This window comes from Triticum dicoccoides, chromosome 5A, assembly GCF_002162155.2.
Source record: "Triticum dicoccoides isolate Atlit2015 ecotype Zavitan chromosome 5A, WEW_v2.0, whole genome shotgun sequence".
NCBI lineage: Eukaryota > Viridiplantae > Streptophyta > Magnoliopsida > Poales > Poaceae > Triticum > Triticum dicoccoides.
This window is the reverse complement of record NC_041388.1, coordinates 137,605,287-137,613,844: the sequence shown is the minus strand read 5'-3', so window position 1 is coordinate 137,613,844 and position 8,558 is coordinate 137,605,287. Positions and strand designations below refer to the sequence as shown.

Sequence of the window (8,558 nt, the reverse complement as noted above, 5' to 3'; positions counted from 1 at the left end):
TATGCCTCAGCCATAGGTTCTATTATGTATGCCATGCTGTGTACCAGACCTGATGTTAACCTTGCCGTCAGTTTGGTAGGAAGGTACCAAAGTAATCCCGGCAAGGAACACTGGACAGCGGTCAAGAATATCCTGAAGTACCTGAAAAGGACTAAGGAAATGTTTCTCGTTTATGGAGGTGACGAAGAGCTCGTCGTAAAGGGTTACGTCGACGCTAGCTTCGACACAGATCTGGATGACTCTAAGTCACAAACCGGATACGTGTATATTTTGAATGGTGGGGCAGTAAGCTTGTGCAGTTGCAAGCAAAGCGTCGTGGCGGGATCTACATGTGAAGCGGAGTACATGGCAGCCTCAGAGGTAGCACATGAAGCAATATGGGTGAAGGAGTTCATCACCGACCTAGGAGTCATACCCAATGCGTCGGGGTCGATCAAGCTCTTCTGTGACAACACTGGAGCTATTGCACTTGCCAAGGAGCCCAGGTTTCACAAGAAGACAAGGCACATCAAGCGTCGCTTCAACTCCATTCGTGAAAATGTTCAAGATGGAGACATAGAGATTTGTAAAGTACATACGGACCTGAATGTAGCAGATCCGTTGACTAAACCTCTCCCTAGAGCAAAACATGATCAACACCAGAATTCCATGGGTGTTCGATTCATCACAATGTAACTAGATTATTGACTCTAGTGCAAGTGGGAGACTGTTGGAAATATGCCCTAGAGGCAATAATAAAAGCATTATTATTATATTTCCTCGTTCATGATAATTGTCTTTATTCATGCTATAATTGTGTTATCCGGAAATCGTAATACATGTGTGAATAACAGACACCAACATGTCCCTAGTGAGCCTCTAGTTGACTAGCTCGTTGATCAACAGATAGTCATGGTTTCCTGACTATGGACACTGGATGTCATTGATAACGAGATCACATCATTGGGAGAATGATGTGATGGACAAGACCCAATCCTAAACATAGCACAAGATCGTATAGTTCGTTTGCTAGAGTTTTCCAATGTCAAAGTATCTTTTCCTTAGACCATGAGATCGTGTAACTCCCGGATACCGTAGGAGTGCTTTGGGTATGCCAAACGTCACAACGTAACTGGGTGACTATAAAGGTAGACTACGGGTATCTCCGAAAGTGTCTGTTGGGTGACATGGATCAAGACTGGGATTTGTCACTCCGTATGACGGAGAGGTATCACTGGGCCCACTCGGTAATGCATCATCATAATGAGCTCAGAGTGACCAAGTGTCTGGTCACGGGATCATGCATTACGGTACGAGTAAAGTGACTTGCCGGTAACGAGATTGAACAAGGTATTGGGATACCGACGATCGAATCTCGGGCAAGTAACATATCGATAGACAAAGGGAATAGCGTATGGGATTGATTAAATCCTCGACATCGTGGTTCATCCGATGAGATCATCGTGGAGCATGTGGGAGCCAACATGGGTATCCAGATCCCGCTGTTGGTTATTGACCGGAGAAGTCGTCTCGGTCATGTCTGCTTGTCTCCCGAACCCGTAGGGTCTACACACTTAAGGTTCGGTGACGCTAGGGTTATGAAGATATGTATATGCAGAAACCCGAATGTTGTTAGGAGTCCCGGATGAGATCCCGGACGTCACGAGGAGTTCCGGAATGGTCCGGAGGTAAAGAATTATATATAGGAAGTGCTATTTTGGGCATCGGGACAAGTTTCGGGGTTATCGGTATTGTACCGGGACCACCGGAAGGGTCCCGGGGGTCCACCGGGTGGGGCCACCTGTCCCGGGGGGCCACATGGGCTGTAGGGGGTGCGCCTTGGCCTAGATGGGCCAAGGGCACCAGCCCCTATAGGCCCATGCGCCTAGGGTTTCCACCATGGAAGAGTCCATGTGGTGGAAGGCACCCCTAGGTGCCTTGGGGGGAAGGGAAACCTCCCCTTGGCCGCCGCCCCCCCTAGTAGATCTCATCTACTAGGGCCGGCGCCCCCCCATGGCACCCCTATATATAGTGGGGGGAGAGGAGGGATTTCACACCAGCCCCTGGCGCCTCCATCTCCCCCCCGTTACGTCTCTCCCTCGTAGTCTCGGCGAAGCCCTGCTGCTATGACGCCCTGCATCCACCACCACGCCGTCGTGCTGCTGGATCTTCATCAACCTCTCCTTTCCCCTTGCTGGATCAAGAAGGAGGAGACGTCTCCCGTCCCGTACGTGTGTTGAACGCGGAGGTGCCGTCCGTTCGGCGCTGGTCATCGGTGATTTGAATCACGTCGAGTACGACTACATCATCACCGTTCTTTTGAACGCTTCCGTGCGCGATCTACAAAGGTATGTAGATGCATCTAATCACTCGTTGCTAGATGAACTCCTAGATGATCTTGGTGAAATGAGTAGGAAAATTTTTTGTTTTCTGCAACGTTCCCCAACAAATATGCCACCGGGCCTCGGGCCTCGGACTGGGCCTCTTCGTTAACTCGCAAATATGACAGGCTCGGGCCCGGTCGGGCCCAGTCCCGGCCCGTCAGGACCGTCGGGCCAGGCTTTTTTGGGCCGGGTCAGGTCGGGCCGACCGGGCCGGGCTGACCATGGCTAGGTATAATACCAACAAAACAATCATGTATTTCAAAATAAAAATGCTAAAGAACGCTATCCCTACAAAATCATATAGCATTGTCATGTTGTATCTTCTTAACACAAAGTATAAATCATGCACCACCCATGTGCCAGCCAAGCAATCGGTTCATACTTTTTAATGTGCTTTAGCTTTTTCAACCCCCACGTAATACATGAGTGCAAGGCATGGATATAGCACTATGGGTGGAATAGAGTATGGTGGTAGAGATTATTTGGAGAAGACAAAAAAGGATGAAGTCTCACATCGACGAGGCTAATCAACAAGCTATGGATATGCCCATCAATTGATGTCAATGCAAGGAGTAGAGATTGCCATGCAATGGATGCACTAGGAGTTATAAGTGTATGAAAGCTCAAAATGAAAACTAAGTGGGTGTGCATCCAACTTGCTTGCTTTAGAAGACCTCGGGCATTTGAGGAAGCTCATCATCAGAATATACAAGCCAAGTTCTATAATGAAAAATTCCCACTAGTAATATAAAAATTGAAGGAAATGTGCACTAGAGGCAATAATAAAGTTGTTATTTATATTTACTTATATCATGATAAATGTTTATTATTCATGCTAGAATTGTATTAACCGGAAATTTAGTACATGTGTGAATACATAGACAAACAGAGTGTCCCTAGTATGCCTCTACTAGACTAGCTCGTTAACCAAAGATGGTTAAGTTTCCTAGCCATAGACATGTGTTGTCATTTGATGAACGGGATCACATCATTAGAGAATGATGTGATGGACAAGACCCATCCGTTAGCTCAGCATAATGATCGTCTAGTTTCTCTGCTATTGCTTTCTTCATGACTTATACATGTTCCTATGACTATGAGATTATGCAACTCCCGAATACCAGAGGAACACCTTGTGTGCTATCAAACGTCACACGTAACTGGATGATTATAAAGATGCTCTACAAGTGTCTCCAATGGTGTCCGCCCCCCTTTCCTTCTCTTCTCCTACTCCTTCCCCCCTCTCCTTGTGGAAGTAGGAAAGGGGGGGCGAATCCTACTTGGAGTAGGATCCCCCCCCTTGGGCGCGCCAACCCTGGCCGGCCTCCTCCTCCCTCCCCCCTTTATATACGTGGGAGGCGGGCACCCCATAGACACACAAGTTGATCTTTAGCCATGTGTAGTGCCCCCACCATAGTTTTACACCTCAGTCATATTGTCGTAGTGCTTAGGCGAACCCCTGCGTTTGTAACTTCATCATCACCGTCAACACGTCGTCGTGCTGACGGAACTCACCCTCGGCCTTAGCTGGATCAAGAGTACGAGGGACATCACCGAGTTGAACGTGTGCAGATCGCAGAGGTGTCGTGTGTTCGGTACTTGATCGGTTGGATCGCAAAGACGTTCGACTACATCAACCGCGTTACTAAACGCTTCTGCTTTCGGTCTACGAGGGTACGTAGACACACTCTCCCCTCTCGTTGCTATGCATCTCCTAGATAGATCTTGCATGATCATAGAATTTTTTTTGAAATATTGTGTTCCCCAACAAAAATGGCTGCATAGGAGACTCTATATGAAAAACATGGTTCTACTTTGAAGCACAAGTGTGGAAAAAGATAGTAACATTGCCCCTTCTCTCCTTTTCCTCATTTTTTGGTAGGCTCTTTTTGGCCTCTTTTTTCTGGGCTCTTTTTGGCCCCTTTTTTATTTTATTTTATTTCCTCACTTGGGACAATGCTCTAATAATGAATAATGATGATCATCACACTTTTATTTACTTAGAACTCAAAATTAGAACTTGATACTAGAACAAAAATATGACTCTATATGAATGCCTCTGGCAGTGTGCCAGGATGTGCAATGATCTAGCGTAGCATGTATAAAAAATGATGAACGGTGGCTAAGACACAAATACTATGTTAGCTATATGATCATGCAAAGCAATATGACAATGATGATGTGTGTCATAATTGGAATGGTAGAAGTTGCATGCCAATATATCTCGGAATGGCTATGGAAATGCCTTGATAGGTAGGTATGGTGGTTGTTTTGAGGAAGATATAAGGAGGTTTATGTATGATACAACGTATCATATCACGAGGTTCGGATGCACCAGCGAAGTTTGCACCACATCTCGAGGTGAGAAAAGGCAATGCATGGTACCGGAGAGGCTAGCAAATAGCGGAAAGGTGAGAGTGCATATAATCCATGGACTCACATTAGCCATAAAGAACTCACGTACTTATTGCAGAAGTCTATTGGCCCTCGAAGCAAAGTACTACTATGCATGCCCCTAGGGGGGTTGGTAGGAGTTAACCATCGCGCGCCCCGACCTTCACGCAAAGGAAGACACTCAATAATAAATCGTGCTCCAACTTCTTAGCATAACAAGAAACTATACATACATTCTTTGGGAATCACAAACTTTAACACCAATATCTATTTAGATACATTATAACCGAGCCTAAACCAAGCTCTCTCACGCCCTCAATGATTTTGGCCGTCGGATTTTGCTTATGAATCGTTTCTGGCCGTCAGATGGTGGTTTCCGCGCGTGCTTACCGCGACCTGGGCTGCGTGTCCTAAAGAGCCGCTACTCTCGGGACTTCTTCTAAGGCTTGTGGTTGATTGGGCTTGGTCGGTCTGGTATTGAAGCCCATTTGTCTAACCGAGCGATCTGTCGCTGACTCGTCGATCCAGTCCAGCCGAGGCGCGGTTGGGGATCAAGCTTGTGAGGGGATCCAGCGTGGGATGCAGGCGAGGCGCTCGAGCGACAGTGATGGTGGCGATGGGGTAAGATCTGCGGCATGTCTTCGGCAGTCTTGCTCCTCTTTCCCTTTCCCTGCGCCAAGCGATGGCAAAGAGGAGGAGGCTGCTTCGCCGATGGCGTATGGTGGCTGTGCCGGTGGTGTGCGTGGATTGAGGCCATGAACGACGGCTCCGTAACCTAACGCCTCCCTCCGTGTCTCATCGATCGGCACACCATAGGCCTCCCCTCGCCTCTCCCTTCCGCTGGCGCACGAGCACAGCAGCAGGCACCTCCGGATCTCCCTTCCCTCCGCCGGACGGCAGGTGCCCACAATCCAAATTTTCTGATAGCTGAAATAGGCGGCCATGGGAGCCAACGCTCGAACTTGGGGAGCCAGATGCGATCAGAGGCGCATATAGAGATGATGATGATGATGATAACCACCAGGGGCAGTTGATTGTTTTGGTTTTCCCAGGTCCGATTGATTGTTTTGGTCAGTTTCGGTTCTTTCTGTTGATGCCTTTACCCATTGGGACCATGTGAAATGACTCTCGCCGGTGGTGATTTGTTGAATTGTTTTTGTAGGGCCTGCTGATGATGACGTTTTTGGGCCGACATGAACCTGATGTTCTTGATGTGGATGATGTAGCAGGCAATGGCCACACCGGCCAAGGGTCAACAACATGAGCAAGTGAACCAGACGCTATTATTGGGGATGGCTGAGACACTACAAGACATATTTTATCATATTATAGGCTAATCTTCACTGTTGTAAGTACCACACGCCACATATGACATCTCATATTGCGCCTACACAGGCAATTATAACATGCGTTCCAAACAGCATATGTGTGAAGAACAGAAACAATAGTGGATATGGGACTCTGCTCTGTGTCCAAAGCACTGTCCATTTTTCGGAAAATGAGTCCCTCAAGAATCCTCTGAATATAATCTCTTTCTGTATCGATTCCTTTTTTACAGCTGTCATAAAATAAAATGTGTAGCTACAGTTGCTTGATTACAACTCATGTTTCAGCTATGGACTTATGGTTTATGCATCTTGCCCATGTTCTCAACTTCTAACGATGTAAAAAATGATCATCACAACCAAATTTCTCATCTATGATAGTTAAGTTAAGCTATAGTCGTGTGAGGTTCTCCACCTAATATTCTTAGCACTGAATTTGTAGGCCAGCAGTCATATACCCTAGAAAGATAAACACCTAAGTTTACTCATGGTGCATTATAGCAATTTTTACGTAGTACAATAGTAGTATCTTTGCATATGTTCTATCTCAAACCAATTTGTAGTATGTTTCCTATTATTACATCTCTTTCCTGCTATTACATCTCTGATTAGTGTACTTTCTTAAATAATTTTTCTGCTAATATTTATCCCTTTTTTTAGCAGACATGTGTCTTCGTGGTCATCTGTACATATGCTAATGGCAGCTTTAGTATTGCAAATCAACCTTCATATCTGTATCTTTTATTTGCAGTGCACAATTTGTGATTTAATCATTCACCCAACTGGTAGGATCTGAGTCTGGAGGACTCCATACCATGGCATTTAATCTTCTTACATGTTGGAATTTTCTTGCAACAACTGATGGTAACGATTGTCTGGCTAAATTGGTCGTACTCACATGAACAATTAGTCGCACCTTTTCCCTTCAGCTCGCTCCTAAAATTGACGTCTGCAGATGATACCCAAATTTTGCAGGCTGATAAAAAGAAGTTACAGTTTAATCGAAGGGAGAATGAAAATTTCAATATTGGCATCCTTATATAAGGCCTTCTATGTCTTTTTTCTAAGGCCACAAACAAGAAAACATGCAGTCGTCTTATGGCCGTGGGATGGAGGGCGGCGTGCAAGGACAACCAAGGAGATCACATCCACCTACTTTTGGCTGTTTGTGTGAGTAGATAGCTTCACCTTGGCTTGTTGTGAGTATTGCAACGTTGGTTATCAGTTATCATTCTCCCCTTCTTTGTTAAAATCATGGTGCAGGTCACTCTTCTTTGGTGAATCATTCCAATCATTTCGTTGGGGCTCTGCATCCCATCTGAATGGGTACATTACCCATCCAAAATCAGAACCTGATGGTCACTCTACGATCTAATATTATAACATCTTATTCACTTCATGATTTGATGGTACAACATTTTGCAGATACCAACAAAAGCAGTGTTTAGTCCATCGCTGAATTGTATTGCCCTTTGCTTCTGGATATAGAACTAGATATCACATGGACCTCTCCCTGGAAGCAAGCAAACATTTTTGACTCGTGAGGTCTAACTTGTCATTTCTCTTTTAGAATTTTAGGAATGGTGCCAAGCTTACAAGTTAATGTAGGAGAGTTAATAGGAACTATACAAATGAAGTCAGAGTTTAGTTAAAACTTCATAAACATTTCTCGTAGCTAATGTATTTTGTCTTATGTACTATATCTTGTCGTGTTTTTATGTAATTGGGCTCTTTTGTTGTGAAAAAAAATTAGATGTGTTTTCTCTCTTCTCCTTTCAGTCCATCAAACTAATCCATGATATATATGTAGTTCTCTCATGGATGAGCGACCACCTAAAGGTGTTGTATAGTTCTTCCATTCTTCAGTGAAACATTACATTGACTTTCTATGGCCTTGTAGTTAATTTCTGTGATTGAGATAGTTACTACCAAAGGTGTTATTCTTTTGGTTAGGTTGCAGATTTGGCTATTTATTTTTGTTATTTTATAATTTGTATTTGGTGTTTGCAAATAGTTGACGTGTTCCATTTTTTTCAAGAAACACAAGATGTGGATTTTTGACCTCTTTGATTACTGTCCAACAAATGTGTTAGTACATGGAAATTTAACATTATTTTTCATGAGTCCATGCATTTGTGGAAGTTCCTATCATCTTATCGAAAAAATAGACGGGCGCTGCAACGCGCGCCATCAATGTTCTAGTTATATACTTAAAACATAAGTAAAACAAGCCATTGCGTCGATCCACATAGATTAAATTATCTTGGCCATCAATTTCCGATATTAAGAGCTGGGATTTTAAATATAAGCGTTACATAAAAATAATGTTTCATATTAATAGTTGGACCACGTCACGTACAGATAGATACATATCTCAGCCAAAAAAACAGATACACATCCAACCGAAACCCACCACTATAGACAGGACAAGAAATCGGACCAATTCCTTCTGATTCCACATGAAAAAAAAACAGCT

At 44.4% G+C, this 8,558-nt stretch overlaps 1 long non-coding RNA gene across 1 annotated transcript; it reads left to right on the top strand.

The window, feature by feature from the left end:
* Positions 1-5,344: 5,344 nt before the first annotated feature.
* On the top strand, positions 5,345-7,969 carry LOC119300355. Its single transcript, XR_005146429.1, has 5 exons — positions 5,345-5,809; positions 5,920-6,105; positions 6,834-6,946; positions 7,058-7,252; positions 7,346-7,969. It is a non-coding gene; the product is annotated as an uncharacterized LOC119300355 (long non-coding RNA).
* Positions 7,970-8,558: the final 589 nt, after the last annotated feature.